A 27,808-nucleotide genomic window follows, 5' to 3' on the forward strand; every position below is an offset into this window, starting at 1 on the left:
TGTGGCTTCACAAAAAGGTAGGCTATTTGCTTACAAAACAAAATGGAAACAGAAGGATAACCCTGTTGTTCTTTAACAGTTAAATTTATTAGGCATGTTTATTACTTTTCAGAAAGAACACGATGTATTGCCACCTGTGAGACTTCAAGTTTTTGCTGATGTAAGGGAGTGTCAATATCTGTATAGTTTCATGCACCAGTATGTTGTTTGAATTTAAGGGATATTTTTATTTTAATGAGAATAGGTTTGATTGTACTACTATGTTCTCTTAAACTTGGTTTATAGTGACATGGGCTTTAATAACTTTTATTATTCATATTCTTTGATTTACTATTGCTTCTTCCCACTATCATGTTATGAGTGTGTATTTGTTTAAAATGAAAAGTGCACTTAGCATGACTGGCATTCATCCTTTTGGTGTGGAGATCAAACAGGGACTTTTCCTATAGCAATAGACAAATTGTGAAGTAACTGCAAATCTAAGCTAATTGATGGTAGAAGTTTATATAGGCTCATATTTATCTATGGAAAGATGTAATAGTTCATACAAATGTTTTAGCAACTAACATTTAAAAAAAGTATTTTAAAGACTTGTGGCTCAGCATCCCTGGGCCTATAAAAAGGTGCTATACAGACTAGTGGTTTTTGTAAAGACAGGGTCTGTGTTGAATTTGTAATTTATTGCCCCTTTCTTCTAGTTCAGCTGAAAGTATTCTCAGCTTCTGGGAGAGCAACAGATGTTTTACCAAAGCCATAGTCCATCTGAGAAAACCTCCTACTCGACTCACATAATCTACGTTTAAATCCAGCTCTGTCACATCTTGGCTGTGTGATTTTTGACACATTATTTAAACCTAATCCTCATGTTCTTCAGCTTTAAAATGGAGCTATCAGAAGTACCTGAAACACAGGAGTATTGCTCAGATTTTATGCAACCAGTATAAAGTGCTTAACACAGTATCTGACATACAATTTAGTGAACACATTATTGTAGTTGCTATTGTTATTACTAGTCTACTTAGAAAGTAGGCCAGTATTCCAGGCCCATCCTCTGTTGGTAAGAAATAAGGGCATTTTTACCCTTGGCTGTGAGACATTTGGCACTTACCTAGAGGTCTTTTTCCATGACCGAATTAAATAATCCTGAAAGATATGGTGTTGATAACAGAACTCTTAAATTTCTTCTTTATAATGTCATTGCTAGCCCAAAGGCACAATTTATTCTAGGTCTGCAACTGAAACTAATCTAGGAAGTAATCATATGTATCAGAAGGTAGTCTTATACTTGTCTGGGAAGAAGGGGGCTTTAAAAGTTTGGTTTCTGGAGTTACAAGGCTACTTTTTGTTCTTGTTGTCCAGCTTTTTAACAGTGGATAGAACTTGCAGCTGCCATTCTGTGACCTTGAGGAAGAAAGTCACATACCAAGAAAGGCAAAGCAAGAATATAGAAGGACCAGGGTCCTCAGTGATGTACCAGCTCTGTAGAGATTTCTCCAAGATTTGTGGCATGAAATAAGTAAATTCCTCTCAGGTAAGTTACGCATCTGGTACTTGCAGCTGAATGCAATCTTAACTAATAAATTCCTCAGGTGTCTTCCAGTTGCATTTAATAGGGGCATTTAAGAGGTATAATGAAACTTTTTGTTTGGCTGCAGCCATCAGGGGTCTTAAAAGGCTCAGGTAAATGATTTCCAGGAAATAGGTAGCAGGCTCATAAAACCTGTTGAGACCTAAATTCCTTTCCACTCAAAAATCTTAAATCACTCATTTTGTATGGAGAGGTTATTCAACTAAAGGAATAAATGTTTATTAAACTAAAAAAAAGAAGGTATAATGATTTACTTCCACGGAGTGACTGTAATAGTGGGCATATTGAAGAGAAACTTTTTTTTTTTGGAGGGGGTGCTTTCTGTCCTTCGACCTTCATCCTGTGGCTGACTAACCCTCTGTCTGTACCGACCCTGTGATTGCCTCGTAATGTTAGTTACATTTCTGTGCTGAAGATAGCTAAGGAAACGGAGTCAGTTGAAAAATTACATGACAAAGAATACAATATACTTTTTCACGCAAAAAGAATCTTCTTGTGTATTTAAGCAAATCTTTTTATTGAGGTATTTAGCTTGGTCAGTAGAAAGTTAAATCCTTTTGTAGTTAATGACATTAAAATTAAGTGTTCCTTTTTATGGCATTGATGCCAGTGAATCTGTTTTATCAGCTTTTTCTTTAGGTTGCCTGGTATGGGATCACCATTTTGCTCTAAAGGCACTATTGTGTTCTATGTGACTTGTACCCTTAGATTTTTTAAAAATTAAGTTTATTGAGATAACATTGGTTAATACGATTATATAATTTTCAGTTGTACATTATAATTTGATATCTGTATTCTATTTTGTGTTTACCACCCAAAGTCCAGTTTCCTTCAGCTATCATATATTTGATCCCCTTTAGTACCCTTGGATTTGAACCACAGTGCTGCTTCTTTTGGGGAAAATGATAGCTTCCACCTTGAAACCACATATTACAAAAGTATCTCTTCTTTGCTTGTAAGACAACAAAACTTTGACCAATCCAGTCTCTGTTGGTTCCACTTACACATTATTTTTGGAAATGGCCTGTTTTCTGACCAAGGATGTACATTAATCTTAGGCAAGTGAATCTTTTTAGTATCTGGGCGTATTTAACTCTTTAATTATTTAATCAAATGATTGGAGAGAGTATTGATTACACCTTCTAGCCTGGAGAAAATTAGAAGTCCATCTTGGTTTTTGGTGTGTGTTTCTCTTAGAATAGTCTTGTGCTTTGCATTTTCAATGTTTGCTATTTTATTTCTCATTCTTAAGGTAGACAGTTTTGCTATATATTTTATTAGAACAAAAGGAGACTCAAGTAACTCTGAATTTCTAATTAATACTGTGAAATATTTTTATTATCTCGTATGATTTTTTCTTTTTTTTTCTACAGAGTAATTGCTCTAAGTTGTCAAAACTATTAATTCTTTCTTAGTGTCCCTTGTTTGTTATTTAGCCTTAAATAATGTGAATTCTTTCTCGTTCTCTGACAGCAAATTGTTCTCCTTTTATAAGCTTTATTCAGCTTGCATTCAACTCTTCTTTTCCTTGTTCCTACCTCCTGTTTATCAATTTAGTACAGAATTATTGGAAAGAACACAGTAAGCTATACTGGGATTCAATTAGGGTCCGTATTTTGACATGTTATTTTTCCCTATTTTGACAAGTTTCTTGCATGTGCAATACAGAATTATTACTGCACAAATGTACAATATGCAATTTTCATATATTTGATTAAAAAGTTAATTTTTATATTATGGAGAAATCTCAAGGTAGCTGCATTTAGTAAATATTGAGGCTATTATTGAGTGAATCTCTTTCACACAATAACAAAGCTATAATGTTTCTCATTTGTTGTTTTAAAAATCTCAGGAACAAATTGATGGTTTTCCTTGTGTGCTCTGTATTAAGGACATTTCAGGGTCGCTGTTGAAATCCTCATCTTTTCAAGTTTTGTTAATGCTGTAATTTAAATCTTCTTCCCTGAGCATTACAGTGGACTAGTCTCTAAATGCTAGAAGAGAATTAACAATTTATATTTTTTTAACCCATTTTGAACACTAGCACTTTTTTTGTGCTGTTTATGAGATTTTTGAACTCTATTTTTATACATCTCACTAATATTTATCATTAATAATAGACCTTTAAAATATTTATTTTAATTATAAAAGCAAGATACAACTAAAAATACAGACAAATAAAATGAAGAAAAATAAAATTTATCCTTGTTTCTACCACTCAGAGATAATGGTGAATTTATTGTAAATTCTTTTTTTTTTTACTTTCTTATTTTTTATTTTTATTTATTTATTTTTAAAATTTATTTATTTTAATTAATTTCAAGCATACAGTACATTGGTTAGACATCTATATAGTTCATAAAAAGATTCCCCCAATTGCTCTCTGCCTCCCCTGACTGTCCACCTAGCCATCATATTAATGCTAACTGCATTCCCTATGCCGTGGTCCCCATCCCCGTGACCATCCATCAGCTACTAATTTGTACTTCTTTAACCCTTCACCCCATTCTCCCAGCCCCCAAAGCACTGCTCCCCTTTGTCCATCACCAAATTGTTCACTATATTTGTGATTTTGTTTTTGAATAGTTTGTTCATTTTATTCCTTAGATTCTGCATATTATATTCTGCATATATAGTGTTTATCTTTCTCTGTCTGACTTAAATACCTTCTAGATCCATCATAGCAATATCTTTTTCCATCCCCTTCCTTTTAGTCTGTGTGTGTCTTTTAATCTCAAGTGAGTCTCTTGTAGGCAACATGTAGGAGTCTTGTTTTCCTTTCCATTCATTCACTCTATCTTTTGGTTGGAGCACTTAATTCTTTTCCATTTAAGGTACTTATTGATAGGAATGTAGTTGTTATCATTTTTTATTCTTGTTTTTAATACATAATTTTCTTCTTAAAGTAGTCCCCCCAACATTTCTTGTAATACTGGCCTGGTGGTGATAAATTTCTTTAGCTTATTTTTGTCTGGGAAGCTCTTTATCTGTTCTTCAACTCTAAATGATAGCTTTACTGGATAAAGTATCCTTGGTTGTAGATCCTGGGTCTTCATCCTGTCGAATATTTTTTGTCAAGCCCTTCTGTCTTGCATAGTATCTTTTGAGAAATTAGCTGCCAGTCTTATGGGTGTTCCCTTTTAAGTAACTATCTGTTTTCTCCTTGCTGCTTTTAATATTCTTTCTTTGTATTTTACCTTCGGTATTTTAATTATGATGTGTCTTGGTGTGAGCCTCTTTGGATTCCTGTTTTTTGGGATTCTCAAGGCTTCCTGGAGTTTTATGTACATTTCCTGCACCAGGTTAGGGAAGTTTTCCATCATTATTTCTTCGAACAGCTGTTCAACATCTTGATTTTCTTCAGTTACACCTATCAGATGGATATTTGTACCCTTATTAGTGTCCCATATGCTCCTTAAATTATTTTTATAGTCTTGGCATCTTATCTCTTGCCATTCTGATTGCATGTCCTTAGCTTTCTTGTCCTCTAGATAGAGCATTTGATCCTTTTCTTTATTCACTTTATTTATTCCTGTGTTTATTTAATATACTTCTCATCTCAGATACTGTATTCTTCATTTCAGACTAGTTCCCTTTTCTGATTTCCATTTCCATTTTTATGTATTTTATCTCTTTGTTGAAGTTATCTCTGAATTTATCTACATTTCCTAAAAGTTTATTGAGCATCTTTATAACGAGTGTTTTGAACTCTGCATCTGTTAGATTACTTGACTCCATTTTATCTGGATCTCTGTTCTCTTCTCTCATATGGCTTCTGCTTCTTTGTCTTCCCATTTTGGCTGCTTTTCCATGTCTGTTTCTATGTACTAAGCAAAGCTCCTAAGTCTCCCGGTCTTATAGTGTGGATTTGTAAAGTAGGTTCAGTGGCACAGTCCTGAGAGGGGTTCAGCTGCAGGCCAAATTTAGCCTAAGCTTCTGCCTCTCTGGGGTCACCTGTTAAGATTCAGCAAGCAATCCCCAGAGGCTGGGCTTACAGTTGCCTCAAAAGGCCACACCAGAAACCTAGGCCAGCTGCCTCCAGTGTGAGTCTAGGTGCTGCTCAGCAAGGAGCATCTGACTCGCTGACGATATACCTAGATGTGGCTTGGGTGGAGCTGCGAGTTGGGAGAGGCAAGGTTTCAGGGAATCCTCTGGGCAGAGCGATCTCTGTTATCCAGTTTGATGATGTCAAGGCTATGGTGGCACTGTGTCCTGTGCCCTGGAAAGGGGGAGGGCTCAATAGGAAACTTCTGTACAGAGTGAGTCTCACCTCGGCCCTCACTCTGCAATGTCTCCCTGTAAGGCACCGGAGCTCAGATCGAACAGGTCCATCATCACGAAAATCCGCTTGAGGATGCGGCCCCTTTAAGAGGCGTCTGCAGCTGCCACTGCTGCAGCTGCCATTGCTGCAGCCTTCCTATCAGTCACTGGAGAACGGACAGCCTCACGTCCTCACCCTGTCCTACCTTCTGCCGTTGTAGGGTGATTTCTTGGATTTCTCTCTAGTTGTATGGCTTGTTCATCTAGATCCTAGGCAATTTTTCCTTGCTGCTTGCTTCTTGTTTCCGTCACAACTTTGATTTGGTTGCCAAAGGGATAAACAGAGCCTCTCTCATCTATGCCATTCCCCTCCACCCCCCCCCGCCCCATCTATTGTATATTCTTATAATGGAATATAATATTAATATAACCTATAGAGACTTTTACAAAAATGAGATTGCATTATCCTGTTTTGGACTGTTATTTAAGAGATAGTATACATATTATCAGTCATTTTTTAAACTATCATTAAAAATAGGAATAAAAACTTTTATTATTTTCTTAATAAAAACATATTTAATGTAGAAAAGTAAAAAAATATAGGTGATTTATAATGAAAAACAACTTTTAATATAACTGTTAATACAATAATATACACAGATACATTTTGATATTATCTTAGTCTATATTCTGAGCTTTTAAAAATGTGTGTACATATATATAAATGTATGTGTACATTTTTATAAACAATATTACATTTTAGATTCTGTTTTGTAATGCACATGAATTTTCAGTAAATGTTATCTATACCTTTTATGTCTATAGGCATCTAAATCATAATTCTTAATGACTGTGCAATAATCTCACTGTATAGTATATCATCATTTATTTACCAAATCCTTTATGTTGAATGGTAGGTAATTTTTATTTTTTTGCTATTATTTACATTGCCTCAATTGACCTTGCTGAACATATATGCTTCAACGCTTTTTCAGTTTCCGTAAAGTAAATTGTGAGGCTTTTGACAGAGTACCAAATTACTCTTGGAAAACTTGTACCAGCAGACACTCCTGCCAGCTGTTTTTGAAGCCTGTTTTCACACACACCACATGCTTACCACTCACTGCATTTTACAGCCAGAGTGTCTTTGACTGGAACTAATAGGAACAAGGAGGTGGTATGGGTTTAACATAGCTTGATTCTTTAACAAATCTTAATTCTGTCACTCACTAACTGAGGGCTTATGTTTCCTCATCTGTAAAAGGCAGATAATAACAATGCCCATCTCATATGGTTATCCTGAGGATTAAATGAGATGGTAGATATAATGCATTTAGGATGGTGTTTGGCACATAAAAAGCAGTAAATAATCATTAGCTGTTTTATTATATAGTTAAAATGATTGGTCTGATGGCATCTTGCTGGTTTGTATATTGTCACCTCTTAATTCAATTGTAGACAAAGATTTTTCTGTTGGATTCTTGTCATCTTTCAAAACAATCATACTATATATATGTATGTCTATATATAGATTAGATATCTATTTTATATTCTAAAGCTTGTAACAACCCCAAACAGAAAAATTCCAACCTAAGATAGGAAATGTAACAGCACTGTAGAAACTAATTCAGCCTGCCTCATAGAATGAGCTCCTGAGATTAAACATCTTCCACAAAGCTAATTAATTTGAGCAAAGAAGAGCAGCTGGAGAGCATTTTCTTTGTAAAAGTTTAAATATCATAACAATACTTTATTTACAGAGCATAACTACAAACTCTAGGATCTAACCCATCACTCTAAGTACCCTGCAGCACATCTTTGAACAGCATGAGGTAGCTGAAAACTGCTGAGAAATAGCCAGTGGCAGACTCATCAGGCACAGAATTTTGTGCAGGTGGGTGACAGTTTTCACAGCAAATGCAAAACTAGGTCTCCAGTTGAAAATGTCAAAAAGAAACAGTAGTATTATCCTGGGATGCAATACTGGCAATACTGTATCTGATCTTGGGAGTGCCTGTCCACTCTGCATGGGTGCTCTCTTATCAGGAGCGTTGTCTCAGATGTGGGCAAAATGGAATACTTCAAAGAAAAGCAGCCAAGAAAACTGAAGTTCTATCAGTCAAGGAAGAGTAGAAAGAACCTAGAGCGCTCAGCTCTGAGAACAGATTTAAGACACAATATTGGACTTAGGATGGTTGAGGGATGAGACTTACCCCATCTCCTTGGTAGAAGCCAAACAAATGGACAGAAGCGACAAAGAGGCAGATTTTGGTTACTTGGGTTCAATGTAAAGACAGCTAAATTAGTACTAATAATGTAAATAGCTTTAAATATCTTTTAAATAGAGCCACACAAGCAGTAGTGTGTGTGTATGTGTATTTAATATTTATTCTTCTAAAGATGTAACATATTCAGGGGTTTCAAGGAATTTGTGGGTCTGGTAAATTGTGAGCCTTTTTATTCATTAATGGAAAGCTAGTCAGTTTTCCCATTTGAATGCAATCTCTCATTTCCTGAACACAGATATATTAGATCCCCTCCCTCCCCTCCTCTATTTCCTCCTTCCTTCCTTCCTTCCTTCCTTCCTTCCTTCCTTCCTTCCTCCCTTTCTTCCTCCCTTCTTTCTTCCCTTTCTTCCTTCATGATCACATCTTTGGGGGCATTGAGAGAATCAACTTAATAATGACTGAAACTAATGTAACTGGAAGCAATGTCTTCTGACCCAATAGAACTTACTGGACTGGCCCTGCGTGAGATGGGAGAATCTGCTATCAGTACTTCTTGAGCAGGCAAAGCTTTAAAATTAAAAAAAAAAAAGAAAGACTATTTACCAACTATCTCATTACCAGTATATCCTAGGGGTACTAAAGAAATAGTTCTACCTCAGATTGCACCTAGGTGCTTAGGCAAGCCCACCACTTGGCACAATGCCCTATGGACAGTAAGCACTCAAATATATTTAATGATGAGAGGGAGGGAGAGAAAGAGAATAATGATGATTATAGCCATGAAAACAGTGTTTAGAGATGGTGGTTATATGATAGTGATGACAAAAATACTGCTTACTTTTGAAAACTGAAGGAATCAATTTTTATGTCATATGGTAGAATTAGGAAACTTCACTGAAAGACATCATTCTGGAACAGATTTTCAGTTTCCTTTCAAGCAATAAATTATTTCTGATAAAACTCAATTCTAGGTTCTATCTGATAGAAGTCAGCTTCACCCTCCTTTTTGGTGAATCTTGTTCACTTGTCGAAAGGGCTTGGGTGTCAAAACTCAAAAATGGCTCAGGAATGCTACAGCAGGCTGACTTCAACAGTTAGAAATTGAAAGGCCCAGAGAGGGAAAAAACCCAGAATTCTGAAAAATGAGACATCTTACCCATCAAAGCAAACAACGCCTAAAGCCCCACCCAATTTTAATACCCAAGGAGTTCATTTGTCCTCAGGCTCTAATATGCATTCAAGGCTAGTTAACTGCATTCCTGATATCTTGGTCCTTGCCCAGAATGTAAGCCCATTGTGTCACCTCTCCACTCTTCCTTCAGGTTTGCTTTTCCTTTCTTCCCTCCTGGCTCATTGTTCAAGGGCTGCCCTCTCTTCCAACACTTTCCGCTATGCTTAGAACATTTAATGCTACCAGTAGCATTAAATATCCTGACCATAATAGAATTTCGCACCTAGAAGTGGAGTGTGCCATAAAAACATCTAAAATAGTCTATGGCCGTGCTACTCCGAACAAGCCAGATCCTGTCTGATCTTGGAAGCTAAGCAGGGATGGGCCTGGTTAGTACTTGGATGGGACACCACCTAGGAAGACCAGGTGCTGTAGGCATAAAAAATAAAAAAAAATAAGGGATTGTAAGCTGACAAGCTCTTGCAATCTGTGAGACCAACCAAGGGTTGCCTCGCCTAAACAACAACAACAACAACAACAACAACAAAACTAAAATGTGTGTCTTAAGATTGATTAGTGATCACTGAGAACACTGAGATTGGAGGTGGGAAAATGAAGATCCATCTAACATATTCAATAAGATAGGTGCTTGCACTAACTTGGAAGGCGGATATGTCCAATGAGTTTTTTACTCTGTGGGGAGAGGTTGGAAAGGAGTATGTTAGTAGTGTGTGTTGATAATTACTGGGTGTATATGTTAAGGTATTACAAGAAGGAAATGAGCTCTAGTGAGCAGGCAGAAATGAAAGGGGATTGAGAAACATAGGTTTCTCTATTCAAACATTGTTGCAAGGTTTTAAAAATAGGTTTCTTTAATCCTTACAAAAATCCTATGAAATTTTATTAACAATGTTTTACAGGTAAAGAAAAAGAAGTCTAGAAAGTAAATACTTGTCTAACATCAGCTAGTAAATGGAAGAACCTAGACCCGAAGCCTTGCTATTTAAACTCCAAAATTCATCTTCTAAACACTGTATTCTAGTTAATCCCCAGAATTCATTAAGAACCCTGGCATTTGGATTACAATATTCCTCTCTACCATTAACTCTGTCAATCTGAGTATTTTAAATATCCATCTGGACAATCCCTCCAACTCCCTATTTTACAGTTTTGTTGACATTCTTTATACAATGACCTTTACCTCCACACCATCTCAGGATCTCACTCACAAGCTCTCTTATCAACCTTTCTCTACTCTCAAAAAACTAGCAAGCAGTGTTCCATTATGCATACATAACCACAAAATATCCTCCCTTCAATATTTCGTTCCCAATATTTCTGCTCTTGTCCTTCAAGTTTTTCCCTTAATCTATCATCCTGTACCTGGCTTCTCTCCATTAAAGAAAAAAAATCTATCTAGGACCTACTCTATACGGTGAATAGTTTAAATTACTCTCTTACCAGGACTTTCAACTCCCTCGCCCTCTGTTTCCATTTCACCTGTCTATCAGACTTGCAACCCTAGACCAATATAATCATCTGCTTACTAAACTCATTCATTGGAGAAAATGAACAATTGTGTCCATTGGGAAACTCCAAATTATGACTTCCAAGTATACCAGTTGTGAAGCTGTGGTCTCTTGGCTTTGGATCCACCCTGTATACTCTGCTCTGAGAGATATGAGTTTCTTTGCTGAAGCTGAGACACTGCAAACTGCTTTTTCCCTATCCTGTAGCTGATCCATAATGAATAAGATGGAGCGTAGGCATTCGCAAACCTTTTTGATACTCAAAATCCTTTCATGCTAATATAATCTCATCATTTCATTTTGTCAATTTTGAAAGTTCTATGATTAAGTAGTAATGTGAAGTTAATCTTATTTTAGATAAGATGTTAGAAATTGCAGTATCTTTAATGTACTCTAAATGTAAAGCATCTAAATATAACAATCTAGAAGTAGTTAGTAAGAAATATACACTGTTTACTTAAATTGATGTTAGAGTAAGGTTTTTAAACAAATAAATTAAAAATTACAGTATTTTGTGTCAATTTTAGGATAAAACAGATATTTAAATGTAGGTTAATTTTTAAAATTTGAATGAATTTTAAACTTCAAAAGAGTTATAAGAATGGGACAAAGAATTTTTTCCCCCTGACTCTCCCAAGAGTAAGCTGCAGACATAATGCCCTATCACACTACTTGGAGGCATCTAAAATAGAAGAAAATGTGCGTGTGTGTTTTAAAAATCTGACGTTCGGAGTTCTTGCATTTTGTGCTTTAAATAAAAAGTAGTTGCTTTATTTTGTATCTTATTTTTTGTTTTTTTGTTTCCATGTGATGAGATATAAAAAATTTCTACCTGTCATTTTGTAAGTACTTCGCTGTAATACCTTAGAGGTGTGGATAACCTTTATTTCCAATGAATTAAAAAACCAGATTTAATGTAGTTGTTACTCTATTTCATCTTCTTAGTTTTATTTTTAAAGTATTGGAGACTTCTTTATTTTGCGATTTTATTTTTTAAGTGGAAATTGAAACATGCCATTATTGCTATCAATGACATAAACCCTATGAAACGCCTATAAAAGCTTCTGAATTCCTCTAGAATCTGAGAAAAGCATAGATATGCACAAACAGGGCTTTGCATACATCTTCAGGAGGTTCATACACTCCAGGTTAAGCCCCTTTCTTAAACTGTTGGTTTTTATGGTTTGTAACTAAAGTTAGAAACTGGCACAAAATGGTTAAGTCCAAATCAGTAAAAAATCAGGGATTCTCTTTTATTTTTAGGTTTTTCTTTGAGAAGAGACATACGAGAACATTTACTTCTGAAAATATAGCTTAACTTTGATCATTTTCAAGTCTTAAAAAAATTTCATTAAAATCTGTTTCAACAAATATGATCTTAAAAAAGTGATTTAAAATAGGCTTCAATTTTCCTGTTATATAGCGAACTATTTAAATCTAAGAGAGGGGCAAAGTTTTGTGTTTTGGGGAAGCCAGTTTCTGAATGTATAGGTGACATGCCTCAGTTTTGGGATTTGTGATGATGAGCTTCCTGGTTTTTAATAATAGGATGATTTGATGGTTATCCGATTTTAAATGAAAGTGACTTTCGAATTCTGCCTAGTGAGCTGATCAATTTGAGATGTGCTCAGCAATAAGGAGGAAAGTCAAATTTCAGATTTTGTCCAGAGTGTCTGGTAGGCTTTGGTTGAGTACTGTGAACAGAAACTAGTTCCATTTAGTAGTGCTAGTCCTACTGAAAAACTCAGGGATAAGATTGATCTCAGCTTAAAAATCAGCAAAGCCAATTATTGAGTTCAAAGACAGTGAGATAAAAAAATAGCTAATAATAAATTGAGTCTTGCAGATTTAATAATTAATTATAAAGAATAAAATAAACTTTAAAAAGGCATTAATCACTTTGCAGCTCAGTATTTAAAAGGTAAAATTAGCCTATTTTTTAAAAAATAATAAAAATCAGTAATAGGTATATTATATGCCAAATATGATCCCAGATTCTTTGCATATATTATCTTGTTTAATTTTTATATATTCTCAGGAAAGCACTGGCTTTATCATTTTATAAATTAAGAAACTGAGGCTAGAAAATTAAAGCCACAAAGTTAAGAGATAATACAGCAAAAATTTGAACCCAGGACATTCTGGTGTGATTTCAAACCCAAGTAATTTTCACTCTCCGTGCTGCCTCCCTGTAGGGCCTCAGGGGTAAATTCTTGGCACTTGTATTAAGGATTAGTCAGTTAGTATTATTTCTATTGTATTAGCTAGCTCACATATCTTAGCGGCTTAACAAACAAAACATTCTCATTCATGTAAAGTTCAAAGGAGGTGGTGCCCTAGGTTGCAGTCATCAGAACCATGTTGATGGTGGCCCTGCCACCTTCAATGTGTGGCTTCTTCTAGGGTCACTGGAGGTGCTGACATTTGAGCTGCCAGATTTAGCAAGTAAAAATACTGGACACTGTTGTAGGAGGTTATCGAGAGAACATGACCACTAGTTGACCTGTGAGCTGGACCTGGGTCTACAAGTCTCCTCATCCCCTCCCTGGTGCTTGGAACATACTGTTCTGCCTACTGTTCCCACAGTGGGGGCCGTTTTCGAAGGTGCTGCCTTGAGAGAGCAATGTGTTGTTGAGGCCATCCGGACGGCACACATGACTGGATCCAGTTAAAGGCCTCTGTATAAACCTTTAAGATTCTGGTGGTGGGTGCGGAGATTGACTTGTCTTGCAACCGCCCAAGACAAATCCCCATAATCTATGTGAAGTACTTTGCACAGTGTCTGGGAGCACATAACAGTAGCTACTTCTATGAGTCATAGAATAGAAGTATCTGTCAGTGTATTTACTTTGTGTCTTCTTCTATTTCTAGTGTTTTCTGACGGCCAAAAGAAAATAAAAATTACTTTTTAAACTGACACCCTGGTACTGGTAAAGCCTGATTTTTAGGTGTTTGTTTTGTGAATTGTGTCTGAAGTTTTCCATAACAATTAAAAAAATACATAATGGTGGTAAAAGTTATTATGCTTTGTATCAGTAATAATTAAAAATTATAGAGAAGCTGAATATTTGTTTGGATAAAGAAATATTTTCAAGGCAGGAAACCTATTAAAAATAAATGGTAAATAATGAAGATGCATTATTTATCAGAGGTAAATATTTACCTAGATAGTCTATTCACGCACACAAATGATTACTCCAACTTACTTCTCTTTGCATTGCCTTATAACTTTTTCTGAGCACGTTTGGTGCTTAGAACTAAAATTATGTCATTCTTCAGAATAATGGGACTTATGAAGATTTATCTGTCAAGTAGCCAGCTGTGTTATGGCAGGTCATTCAGATTCTTTCTGCTCTCACTTTAATTTACTTTCAGGAGAGAGATGGCTGGCAAGGTTTAAGCAAGCATGATAAAGACTAATTAAAGAGTTGTTCCTCAAATCTCCTTGAAATTAGAGGTTGATTCACTGAAATAATTCATCTTTCATAACACGAAAAAAGCAAAACTTTGAATCTTGGCAAGAAAATTGAAGAGCTATATGGATTACCCAATTCTTTGCTGTGGAATTGTGCAATCGAATTTAGACTATAATAGAATTTGTGTTTCCAATAAAACCATCTGAGAACAGCTTCACATCATAGAACTAAATTAGACCATAACTCCCTCTAATTAGTTTGGATAGTAATATTTTTAGTCCTTAATCACACCTTTTAGCGAAGAATTATGAAATTCTTAGAATAAAGTCTACTGTCCTACATCCCTGGGGGTAGTTCTTGAGAGGGAGAAGTTTACAGATGCAATGACAAAAGAGATGATCTAAAGAGGACTTTTTTTTTTAATTATTGAGGAGGTATTGGAGTTACTTTATGACTGCTACATTTATATTTTTTTGCCAAGTATTATTGGAGCTACCTTGTCACATTATCCCAGAGTGCAGAGACAACAGAGGGAACATTGCCCATAGAGGATCCAAAGAGGTGTGAGCCAGGCAGAACTGGTTGGTGCAACTACAAGGATTCACTGGCCTGCATTTAAAGTGCCTCCAACTGCTGTCTAGGACATTTGCACGACACCTTTCCTTTCCCTAAAATGAGCCAGAAAGTGGATGCTATGAAGAACCAAATCGAGTGGTAGAGAGGTGAGTGGACTACTCAAAATTACTAGAATTGAGGCAGGTGAATTTTGTACAAATTACCCAGTTGATTGCATCAAACTTCCATTTCATTTTCAAGAACCTAGTTTGTGAGTTTTTTTTTTAATTGAAAACTTAGATGTGTGATATAGTATAACTTCTATGTATATTATGAAGCATGTTTAATGGTAGAACTTATGATAATGATTAATTAATGATTAATAAAAATGAAATTTTATTAAGGTTATGGATATCAGTTGCAAAGTTATACAGATATCTTATAGTGGCAGTACATGTATGTTGGGGGAAAAGACACTTTTCTCTCAGATGATTTATTTTACAGACCAATTCTTTCTTGTGTGTAAAAACCCTTACCACTTTCCTTATTATAGTCTTCAACTCTGTCTTTCACTGATACCTGTTATCTTCTAGACTGAGAAGAGAAAGGCATTATTAGAATATCACTTAAGCCTGCTTGTAGCACTTTAGAAAGCAATGAGATATGGAGATGGTGAGGCGATTGGAGCATCCTCAGGGTGATATTTAGACAGAATCTCTGAGAATATCATTTAAATCAAAGAAAAGAAGAATGCGACAGAAATTATTCTTTGATTTCTGTTCAGCTTAAATCTGAGGACAAGCTTATCGAAAGCAGGTTGTTTACTTTGCAGTTAAAGGTCTGAGTAGAACAGTGGGACTTAAATCTTCTCAGCAGTGACATTTTCATCAATGACATTAAGAATTTATTGAAAACCTGAAGGGCACATAAGAACAAAATTAGGGGAGAGGGGAAGGGAATGTATCTGTGGGGTAGGGTAAAGTGTATTTTGAGGCTGGGAGCAGCTTGAGGGGTGAAGTCAGGAGTTCTCAGAAGAGTGGCAATGATTGGTATAGATCTATGGGGAAAAATTATGAAAATTAACTAGGCAGGCTTATTTGTTCCTAGTGCCTTAAATGAGTTTTATCCTCCAAATATATTTAAACGATAGGTAGCCATGTTGAGAAGGGAGGAGCCCTAGCTGATAAATGTGATTAGTCTTTTCTATTTCGTTGTCACCGAAAAGTTGAATTGAACCACAGATGCTGGGCAAACCATTTTAGTATGATTAAAAACATTCATTACATTTCTCTCCTAAAAGCAGCTTCCCTAAAGCACAAAAAAATGTTAAAAATGCATTCACATTAAAGTCTGATTCCTTTGCTAAATTGGAAAACATGAAAGCGCATTAAAATTTTTTCCAATGAACAGTCAGTCATTAGAGTAATAAGAAATTTGCTGGTAATGAATGTCTAGAGGAAACATGACCCAACCTCATCTTTTGGTTTTCTTCTCATAAAAACAACATTTGGCGATAACCTAATCATGACTGCAATATAAAGTTTATAGAAAGTAAAATCCATGGATATCGTGGTTGACTTGAATCAAAGTAATAATTCTACAGTCCTACATTTTATGAAAGAGAGAAAACAGCTTTAAGTATATGATTACTTAGTCTTTGTCCATGAGTTATTGGTCTCACCTGTATTTTTGTATGTCTTTGTTTCTTTTTGTACCATTTCATTTCTTGGCAGCAACTTTATCAGAAATCATTAGGGTAAAGAAAAGGTAAGATGTAAATTATCCAATTTTCCCTTAGATGCTAAAAGTTCTGGTTGAAGTTTTAACATAGATAAACGCTGAAGCTATTTGCTAAAATAAAATTTTGATTTGTTCTTAGTATCTAGCTATCATTAATAGGATGCCTTTATCATCATTAGTAAATATTTTAAATATTATTACATGTTATGTGTAGGGCAGTTTTTAGCAACAAAATGGAGTAAGATGTGGTTACTGTCCAACCTACAATCCGGTTAGGATCAGATGTTTACTGTTGGATTTATAGACACCATTCATTAAAGTAATATCAGCTAATTAGAGACAAACCCCCTGAAGTTAGTGAATTAACACAACACTAGTTTTTCTGTTTCTCATGTGAAATCTAAAATACTTCCTGTGGTAGAATAATGCCCTCAAGCCCTTTGAGATGAAGACAAAAAATAATGAATAAATTAAAAAAATACATTCATGCCTATAATGGTAAAATGACTTGACTGAGATGAGCCAGAAAGCCTGAGGAGGAAATAAACAAATTCAAATAATTAAGTTCATGCTTTTTATGAGGAATAATTTTGCCTTAATTTCTTAGCACTACTGATGAGCTATGTTGGGCCATGATATCAGCCTTGCTTATTGCTTTCTTCAGCGTGGAGGAAGTTAACACCGTAGGAAACATATGAGCTGATGTTGTGAGTCTTGAAATATTACTTTGCCACACTTCACCAGATGAGTTCGATCTGAATACCAGATGGTGCTACCTCATTTGTGTTTTTACAAATATGCAATTCTTTTATTTTTTATAAGAAGAAATAGAGATCACACTGGTCCCAGAAAAATGTAAAAATTGTTATATTTTGCTGCAATCTTGCCTCATCCTGCTATCTCATATAAGCCATATTATAACATATATTTTAAAAGATTTTTTTATTTGTTTAAAATATCTGTATATGTTTTAGGTTATAAAGTAATATGTGCTCATACCAAAACATCTGAAAGAAAATTAATATGCCCACCACACTGATTTAGAAAACGTTAACTATTTGGTGCATATCCATCAATAAATATATTGATAGATCTCTTTAAAATGTTCTTACCTGTACCCAAGATGCCATGTAGAACAAAAGTTTTTTTAGACTTTATGATCTAATCAAACACTTTAATCCATCCCATTATAAGACATTCCTGTGCACACAGTTGCTCATGCTAGATATCTGGTAGTCATTTTTGGTACCTCCCTCTCCCTCACCTCCCACATCCAGTCTGTTACCAAGTCCTAGTGATTCTACCATTCTTCATCCACTTTTCTTCATCTTCACTGCCACCACCTGCTTACTGGCCCTTGCACACATTTCTTTCTGCCTGGAATACTTCTCTTTCTCCACATTCCTACTCCTTGCTCTCCCAATTCTACTTTCTTGCTTACCATCACTTGATATACTGCTTACTCTTTTAGATTTCATTTTTTGGTATTATTTCATCCAGGAAAACTTTTCTGGTAAACCCATCCAGACTGGAAGGTATGCCTTCTCTGTGCTTTCTTAGCACCATATCTCTATTTTACTACTTATCACCGTGATACAGTATCGTGTATCCTGTATTCCTCACTGTGTTCCTAGTACATGTCAAATGCCTGCCCTCGCAGTTGATTGATACACATTGTTGAATGGATGAATAAGCATAGTAGGAAATTAGGTTAAATGGGTAAATGGGATCAGTTTTGACCTCTGAGAGCCATATTGATTTTTGAGTAAAGGAGCTATGCAGAAACACATGACTTTAGAACTGGTAGCATTAGGGAGGACAAATTGAAAAGGAATGACATAAACTAAAGAGTACTGCCAAGAAATTGTTGCTTGATATAAGGGTGAAGTGACAAGAACATTGATTTTCATGATTGGGAATAGGAAGGTATGAATATGAAGACCCTCAAATAAATAAGCAAAGACCTGCTCCTAGTCACTCTGGGGGTGAAATAGCACAAATAGAACTGTCAGGGGTACATCCCAAATAACTCAGAGAGGCAATTCTGGGAGAAGAAGTGATGGTTAGAGGCTGGAAAGATGCTTCAAGCAAGAAAGATGGAAGAACACTAAAGCTAGACCTTTTCTTTCCAAGTGCCTGCTCTCCAGAAATAAATTCACTTAGTCAAACTCTTTTTTACCTGGTTACATGAACTTTTACCTGGGGGGAGGGTATCTCGCTGCTCCTCTGGACAGTGCATCTATCTTCCCAAGAGCTGCTCTTCGGTTTTCTTAGTTTGCATTTTAACACGGACTTGTTGCAGCAGTAATGTAAGGAACAGCACATAACACAATCTGTCATCCAAAAGTTAAAAAACAGAGCCAGGAGGTTAATTTCTGGTGTTTGCAAATACTAAGAAAACACTCCAAAAACAACATATGTATTTGTATGTAGGTCATGCAGTGGATCATAATTATAAACAATAACATTTCTGAAGAGAAAGAAAAAAGTATACATGGGGTCATAATTAGTGATAAAGTATTTAAAATCAGCCTTTTATTATTACTGTATTGTGCATGTGGTATGTGTGTGCCATGAGTATAAAGAATAGATTGTGCTTTCAGAGAGATTATGCTTTGGATGAGGAGATAAGCTGCAGACCTAGAGAAGTATAAATAAAAATACCAGAGTAACTAATTTAATGTATAGATATACGATTACTTACAGTTCTGGATTTTAGATAACAAGTCACCTCGAGGAGAATTAAACAACACAGAAGAACTTATTATAAGGAGACAGGAACATATCAAGGAACATAAATACCGTGGGGACTGAAAAGAAACAGAGAAGACCGGAAAGCCACCACCTCCATCTTCTGTTTTCCAACCACCTCCCTACTCCAGTCCCACCACTGAGTCATTTTCTGAGGTGCTCCAGATGCCCAGGTAGCATGTTGCTGTCATGCCCAGACTGGCTACTTGATTCCAATTTCAAATTTTTCACTTGAAGAAACCTGCTTATGATTCATTTACAGATATTATGTTAGTTCCTTAACCTCTTTGCTAGTATATTACTTGAAAACACACAGCCAGACTTTTTATGAGGAGAGCTTGTGAGAAATACTGAATATGGTTTCATGTAGGGCATATAGACTGCAGTGATTCTTCAGTATTAGGTTAAAAAATGGGAAGGCCTAGGATAAATTGAATCAAAAAATTTTTTGAAACTGCCAGTAGGGAATTGAAAAAATAGAGATGGCTTTTATGTCTACATGTTTAGAAATAAAGTCAAGCTACTTTTTTTCTCATCTTTAAATGAAATTTCAAATTAGTGAAAATCTGTTAATTACAAGGTTTGAATGTAACTGAAGAATATAACATGAAAAACATTTTATATTATTGAAGTCCAGGGACGTATGTTGTATATACCACATTTGTTTCTGGGTAGAATGTTCATTCATTCATTCATTCATTCATTCGTTCATTCATTTTTGGCCTGGCCGTAGATGTTTCAGATGCTTATGATCTCATACTAGGAAAATGAAAGAGGTGGAATTAACAATGAGATTTCTAGAGTAAGGGAGTGTTTCTTTCCTGCAATGGCTGTTGGGTGAGTGAAGCTGATGGATCCTCAGCTGGGACTTTGCTATAAAATTAAGACCAATTTACTATGGCCTCAATGGCTCTGTTTTTGTAGGCTGATGTGTATGTAAGTGGTGTGGCATGTGACTTGACCACTTTTCAGATCAGTAGGGAGACTTGAAGGAGCTGGAAGAACAATTGGTAATCTGGCTCCATGTGGACCCTGAGCCACACAGGTCAGCGTCTTCCTAGTGTCACTGGGCTACTTGATGATGGCATCCTTCATTCATTCACACAATGCATTTTGTTAAGAATCTAGCAGTGGCTCAGTACATATATGTCAAGTAAGCTGGATATACATTTGTTATTTTCACTATAGATTCAATCACAACAAAAGCTATCTAAAACTGAGGTAACAGGTAAAACAGAAGCCTATGAAAAGGTAATCTAAAAAATTCATTGTTATGTTGTCTAGATTTTAGAATTTAGATCTGGCACTAACTTGTCTTGATTACCTCACACAAAAGCTTTGCCTCTGTTGACTACTTTGAATAGCCAGTTAAACTGTTTTGTTCTTAAAAGATTTGTGGTATAGTTGTGCTTGAATTATAATTCACCCCATATATTGAACTATATGTAAGGTGTTTTAAATTCTCTGAGGAGAAAACAATATATTTAATATAGGTATTGTCCTCTCTCTCAAAGAGTTTGTGGTCTAATTGGGAAATTTAGATATATAAAAATACAATAATACCTGGCAGAATGTGATAAATGCACATACAGTTGATCTTTGAAAAACACGGGGTTGAACTACGTGGGTCCAATTATACATGGATTTTTTTTCAATAAATACTGTTTATGTATTTTCTCTTCCTTGTGATTTTCTTAATAATATTTTCTTTCTCCAGCTTACTTTATTATAAGAATACAGAGTATAATACATATAAAATACAAAATATGTGTTAATCCACTATGTTGATCAGTAAGGCTTCTGATCAACAGTAGGCTTTTAGTAGTTAAGTTTTGGGGGGAAATCAAAGATTACACACAGATTTTTGACTGTGCAGGAATCAGCACCCCTAACTCCTGCATTGTTCAAGTGTCAACTATATAACAATGAAGTTTAATTATATGAGTTTATAGTTTCATATAATAAAACTGTTCCTAATGTCATTTTTTGGAATGATTTTAATTTTCCTGGTTATTTCAGATGTAAGCTATAATGGAGCCTGTGTGTGTACACGTGAGCATGTGTTCACACCAGTGTACAGGTGCTAGCATGTTGCAATGACCACCTGCCTTGCTGGATGTTGTATGGGATGTAATGGAAGTCAGAAGACCTAGATGTCATTTTCTCTCTTTACCTTTTGGTATGATACTGGGCATATCACCAAATATCTCTGGGCATTGTAAATCCTCTCCTGGGTATAGTGTTGTTCTCTAGCTCAAATGAGTAATAGGAAATGTATTTTGGAAATGATAAAGCCACACGCAGGAACGCTAAGGAACTATTTTCCTTTGACTTAAGTTATTCAAATTCTTACGTGAGCATTTAAATATTATGAAGACTAGTTGCTTTATGAAGATAAAATGTTATAATTTTCTTTGTACAGATTAAAAAGCCGTAAGTGTTTTTAATTGTTCTTAATTCTCCATGGTATGTTCGTTTTCACTCTTAATGTCTCCGCATGGCTTAAAATTAATTTGCATCCTTACCAATGTCATATTGTGGCTCTTTGATATACTTGCAGAAATTCTTTGACAAAGGTTATGATGAACAAAGAGTTTTTTTAATAACGAATTACCAGTATGACCCAAATTTTATAATCTTTATACCTCACCTCATTCCCAAATGATCATCATATGTAGCTTTCACATATGGCTAAAACACTAGACTCAATTGAAATGAAATTAATTTTTATAAATGAAAAGATTCATAAAATCTAGGTCAAGGACAACTACTTTTTAGTAACTCTTCATTTAATGCCCGAATTTGACGTAACACAAAATTCTCCTGTGAAATGAAGACATGCTACCTTACGCCTGGCTCTTTGCACTGTAGTCTGACTCTCTGGCTTGCTGGGGATGAGCAGACCGATTAGGGTTTTAGTAAATTTCCTTGTGGGGCCTCATTTTAAAGTTGTTACATATGTATTGAGATTTTAGACTGTCAAGAGAAAAAAATAGTTTCTCTTCTTTAAGAAGCCACAGAGACTCAGCAAGAAGTCAGGTTATAAAATGGAGAAGTCAGATGTCAACTGAGAGAGGTGATGAGCAGAAGATTTTGGAACTTGCTGGGAGAGAAGTTTCCTTCAGGGCCTCAGTCTGGAGTGTGTAGAGAGAATGCAGAGGGCCAATAGCACTATTGAGTCTGCCTCTCTGGGGTATATTAAAAACATCTTTTCTTAGTAGGAGCCATCAATTTAGGAAAGGAGCAATTAGATTGTCCCAGTAGAATATGAAGAAAGTAATTCTTGCCTTTAATCTGAGAGTCAAACTAGAATAGGAGGAAAGTGATGGTAAACCAAGCAGTCAGAAATTGTCAGGAGCAGCTCTATCAGGTAAAAAAAGATACCAATCTGTTTTTAAGGGACAGGTTTTCAAGCTTTTCAGTATCAAATTCTTTTCCCTCAAGTGAAATCTTACATGGCTTCCCGCATTCCCTCTGCATCCCTTTTATTTATGGAAAAGGTAAAAGTAGAGCTGCTATACCTTGAAGCATGAGTGGGAGCTAAGCCTCATCTGACTGCCATTCTCACTGTGGCCTCCCAGGTAAACCTCTTGGAGCTCGAGGGTGCTACAGACCACAGTTTGAAAACTAGTGTTTCAAGTTGTAAAGGCAAATAAATGTTTAGACTAGTGGAATTACTAACTATATAGCTTCGGTCAATTCACTTAACCTTCCTGAACCTCGGTTTACTTATCTGTAAACTGGGAATATCTACGGTAAAGGGTTGTTGGGAGGATTAAGTTAAATGAGCTAATGGATTTAAAGTGCTTAATACCATGCTTGACACATCCTAATTATTCATCTATGACTCAATTCAATTTCATCTATCAAAATATTTCTCTTCCTCTCAGTTGGAATAAACCCACCACTTGTCAGTTATTGAGCTATTGTCTCCCGTAGCTTCACCCCTTTTATTATTCTATACCCTACTCTATGGTGTTGAGGCTGGGACTCTGTAAACCACATTTCTGCTTGGTCGTCAGTCTCTACGTTGGGCTCTGCCAACAGGGGGCGCCAGGGAAACTGCACAGCTGGTGGAGGAGAAGGAACTCGGCTTTTTCCAGTCGGGTTCTTTGCGGCCTTCCTAATTTTGTCAGGGTCACCCCTGCCTCACTTTACCCTGGCAGTGCAGTTGAGTCCTATAGCAGCAGTCGAATCCAGTTTGCAGTTTCTCTAACATTGGCTGGATAAGCCTCGTCAAACTCCCTCAGAGACACCAGCTTCCGGCAAGAACAGCCCTCTCTTCAGGTATACCAGGCGCCTCCTCCAATCTTCTAAATTTCAATAATTCCAACCTCTTTGTTTCTCCAACTCTAGGGGTGGAAGTGGCTTCCTATAGTCGTTACCTTTGTGAAAACTTGGAGTTCTCTGTCTTTTCAGCTGTTCAATATACAGTTAGCAATTATCTATAGTAAAGTCTCTCTGTTAAAAATAACTAGTGTGGTTTCCATGCCTTAACTGGACCCTGACTGATACTGACACCTACTCGCTTCTTTGTTTCCTTATTTGGATTTGTTTTTGTGTTCTAAGTGCCTTCATAATTATCTGGTACATGGTAGGAGCCATGCACCAGTTAATTATAATACAGCTGCCTAGTGAATAACTTTACCTGACTATTTATCTCTGGGGCTCACACTCAATATTTCCCAATCTGTATTGATCATTTTTGCTGACTGCTATACCTGCATTTTCTCCTTTCTCTGTGTTGGTCAGCAGCAGCAATTTGTGCTTTTAAATGATTTGAATACACAGCTCTCTAAACTTGATCTCTGAAGAAATTGAACCAATGTGAACAAATGAAAATTATTAACATCTTGGGACTTCAAGTTACTATACTAGTTGAGACAAATTTTGGTTTTAAAGATGTATCAACATAAATCATTTAGAATATGAATCTTTAAAAGTTAATAATCAAAAGGAATACAATTGATTAGAAATTGGGAAATCCAGATCCTATTTCTTTAATTTCACACTGATTTTTACAACTCATTGGTCTTTTACTTTTTCCATTGATAAAATGGAGTTATAATCATTGCTCTTATATACATCAAAGAGCTATTTAATATATACATGCACATATACATTAGATAACATATCCATAAGTTATTTGAATTAAAAAAATTTAGAACTTAACATTATGCTAAACAACATATTTTAAAGACTCCTCCCACCCCATATGTTTATAACAGATGGGCTCAAAGTACCATCTATAAGAGAAGCTTAAGCTATGTTGAAAATTTCTGATTATTCCACTTAACATAAAAAATTCATTGTGTTTCACCAAATAAATTGACTAAAAGTTGGGAGGGTGAATTATGCAGTTATTATATAATTATTTAATATAATTGTGTTTATTGAGAAACTATTCCTGTCTTGCATAACTGTTTGAAAAAAGGAGTCTGGTGTAAAAGAATGATAAAGGAACTCAATTTTACTGGCATCGAATTTGGGAAGGCATGAAGTTATTTTATTTCTAATATTGAATGAGTGAAAGAACAGATCAAGTAATGAATTTTAAATTATTTTGGTTTTCATGCTGGATCAATGTTTGCTATCACTGAAATTTTTCTTGAGTAATTTTAGTTTTGAGAAAATTAGAAATGATTCACTTGTAATGTAGAATGGAGAACTGAAACAACTAGAGACATGCTGAATAATAAACTAAGATATAGATTTCTTGTTCTGAAGTTTGAAAGATATCACTTTTGGAAAAAAAAGTGAACTGTGGTTAACCCGATTTCTAATCTGGGTGGATATGAATGATATCTATAGCGTAGCAAGAAAAACTTGATACTGTTAATGTGCCTAGACAGAATCAAAGAATTCAATAAAATGCCAATGAAATGCCAGATAATTCTACCTTTTAGATGTACTTAGGAACTAAAATACCATCAAAAGAATTCAATTCTGCATTCAGTGAACCAGTTAGTCCTATTGGAGAAACAAATAACTGTGTAAATATTTTCTCTGAGTAAATGAGCAGTTGTATTTCAATGATTTAAACAGTTATACAAATTTAAAATCGTAAGGAAACCCTATAAAAATAATAAAAATACATTTGTAACAGACTCAAGCAATCACTTTCAGATAATGAGATTTTTTTTTTTTTCCCTGAGGCTCCATTTGAATTCAAATTCCTTGGCCTCTTGAGATTTTCAAATGTATAAGAAGTTCAAAGAATATGTATCCTTCCACCTCCCCGTGCCACATATTAAGCTATAGAGAAAAGCCAGTCTTTTGACAAACATTTATGAGATTTACTGTGTTCCAGACACTGTCTTAGATCCTGGGTTGGGGTTGGGGTTAGCAGGTAGAGGAAGAAATACAAAGAAGAATAAGACACCCTGTTCAGATCATCATCTTTGCAATGAAGTGTGGAAACACTGGAATTTTGTAGCTCTCTGTGGTTCTCAGGGGAAAAGTGAAAAAATTAAGACAATTGAAGTAGGAGTTCATTATTTCCATGTTGGCCGTATTCTGGTTGTATTCCTAATGATTTTGTGTCAGCCCATCAGAATATGCCCAAAAGCAATAACTTAGAACAGAGTGTATGAACTTATGCATATGTTATAACACATCAATAGCAAAGAGAAGATCACCACTTCTTCTCAACTTTTTGACTAAACTTCATTGAAAGTATATGCCATTCGTGGGATTTGCATCCTGGTAGATGCTAAATGGGTCTCATCACTGGAGAAGTGCACAGCAACTCAACGTTACTCCATAATAGCATGGCTAGTTGGGTTAGCAGTGATTCTGTCCTGCCTGTTTCTGCTGTAAAAAGTGGAGTTGCTCTTTATTTTATTCATTTTATATATTTATGCTTAAAAATAAAGAAACCAGAAGCCAATAGTTGACTTTAGTATGAATTACTCAGGGAACGTTTCTCTCATTCAGTCAATCAACACTGAATACTGAAGCATCTCATGCAGGGAAAAACACACGGTATCAAACATTGAGGACATCGTGGTGAAAGACTTCGTACCTACCCTCTGAGAGCATGGATTCTAGAGAGAGGAAGAACATGTTTGCAATGTAGTAAGTGCTTATTGCAGAATGGCGTCTGGTTCAGCTTTTTTTTCTAAGGCCTTACTTAACTCATTTAGGTTTCAACCAGACTGAGCACTCTCTCCACCAGGTACTTGACAAAGTTGCAAAACAACTAATTGGCTTGGTGATAGGAAGAGATCCACCTTCCGTTTGCTCCTCCTAAACTTTGAGGGGCTGCCAGAGCATTTTTCCCTACAGGATAAAAGTATCTGAGAGGAGGTAGACTCTGCTCTGTAATCTCTTACTCCTCTCTCTCCAAATTCCAATTTAGAGGATGTTAGAGGAGAGAGGATTAGAAATCATTTGAATGAGAGAGATTTAAGTCTCTGTGACTGGAACTCAGACTTCTTTATAGAGCTCCTCATACCCCTCCTCCATGCACATACTCATGTTAACTCCTGACTGGTCCTTCTAAACTCAAGGTCATTACATCTCAGCTGTGGGGTAGAATGGGATGGGCTTTTCTCCTATTTATTAATTTCTCTTTGAGCCACAGAAGAAGGAGGCTAATTGCTCAAAGAGAAAGAGTTTGGTTATCAAACTTTACTTTTTGTTAGGTTTTGCTCATCAGTTCACTGTTATCAGAACATCAACGCGTCTTTTATTTCATTCTCAAAACAAGTGCTATTAATAGCATATGGTGAGAAACTTTTTAAAATATAGGCTGACGCTTTGCTTTCCTTCCTCACTTCCAAGATAAGATCATTATTCAATAGAGCTTTAAAGAACAAATTAAAAAAAGACTGCAGCACACCTGCTATGGTCTGAATGTTTGTGTCCTCCTCCCAATTCATACGTTGAAATTCTAACCTCCAAAGGTGATATTACTAGTAGGTGGTACCTCTGGGAGTTGATTAGGTCATGAAGGTGGAGCCCTCATGAATGAGATTAGTGCTCTTATAAAAGAGACCCAGAGATCTCCCTTGACCCTTCCACCATACAACTAATAGTCTGCAGCCCAGAAGAGGGTTCTCACCTGACTGTACTGGCATCTTGATCTCAGATTTCCAGCCTCCAGAATTGTGAGCAATACATTTCCTTTGTTTATAAGCTGTGGTGGTTCGTTATAGAAGCCAGAATGGACTAAGACAACATCTTCATTATAACAGTACTTAGAGACCCTCTTGGAATGTGTGGCTTTTTTAGAGTGCTTTTCTCTCAATATTGCAGATTCTATCGCCTTTTTCTCTACAGACTTTAAGCATCATGAAGACAGAGATTATGTCCTATTTATCTACATATTCTCAAGGGCCTTGCACGTGGTAGGCCTCAATAAATATTTGGTGAGCCAATATTTGTTAAGTGGAGTGGATAATTTTTAAAAATTATGTAGTTATAATGGAATTCCATTGCATGATTTGTGTTTGATATTTAATTTCATCAAACAAGTCACTTTTTGTCTAAAAGATCTGATAACGTCATTTTATAATTTTTTGATTAAATCGAATGTACTAGCATTTCCTTTTAAATATATCATATTA

At 35.7% G+C, this 27,808-nt stretch overlaps 1 pseudogene; it reads left to right on the forward strand.

Annotated features, from left to right (window-relative positions):
- The first annotated feature begins 9,566 nt into the window (after positions 1-9,566).
- Positions 9,567-9,685, forward strand: LOC120597964 (uncharacterized; annotated as a pseudogene).
- The last annotated feature ends 18,123 nt before the right edge of the window (positions 9,686-27,808 follow it).

The sequence above is a fragment of the Pteropus medius genome, unplaced genomic scaffold, assembly GCF_902729225.1.
Source record: "Pteropus medius unplaced genomic scaffold, Ma_sr-lr_union100, whole genome shotgun sequence".
Lineage (NCBI taxonomy): Eukaryota > Metazoa > Chordata > Mammalia > Chiroptera > Pteropodidae > Pteropus > Pteropus medius.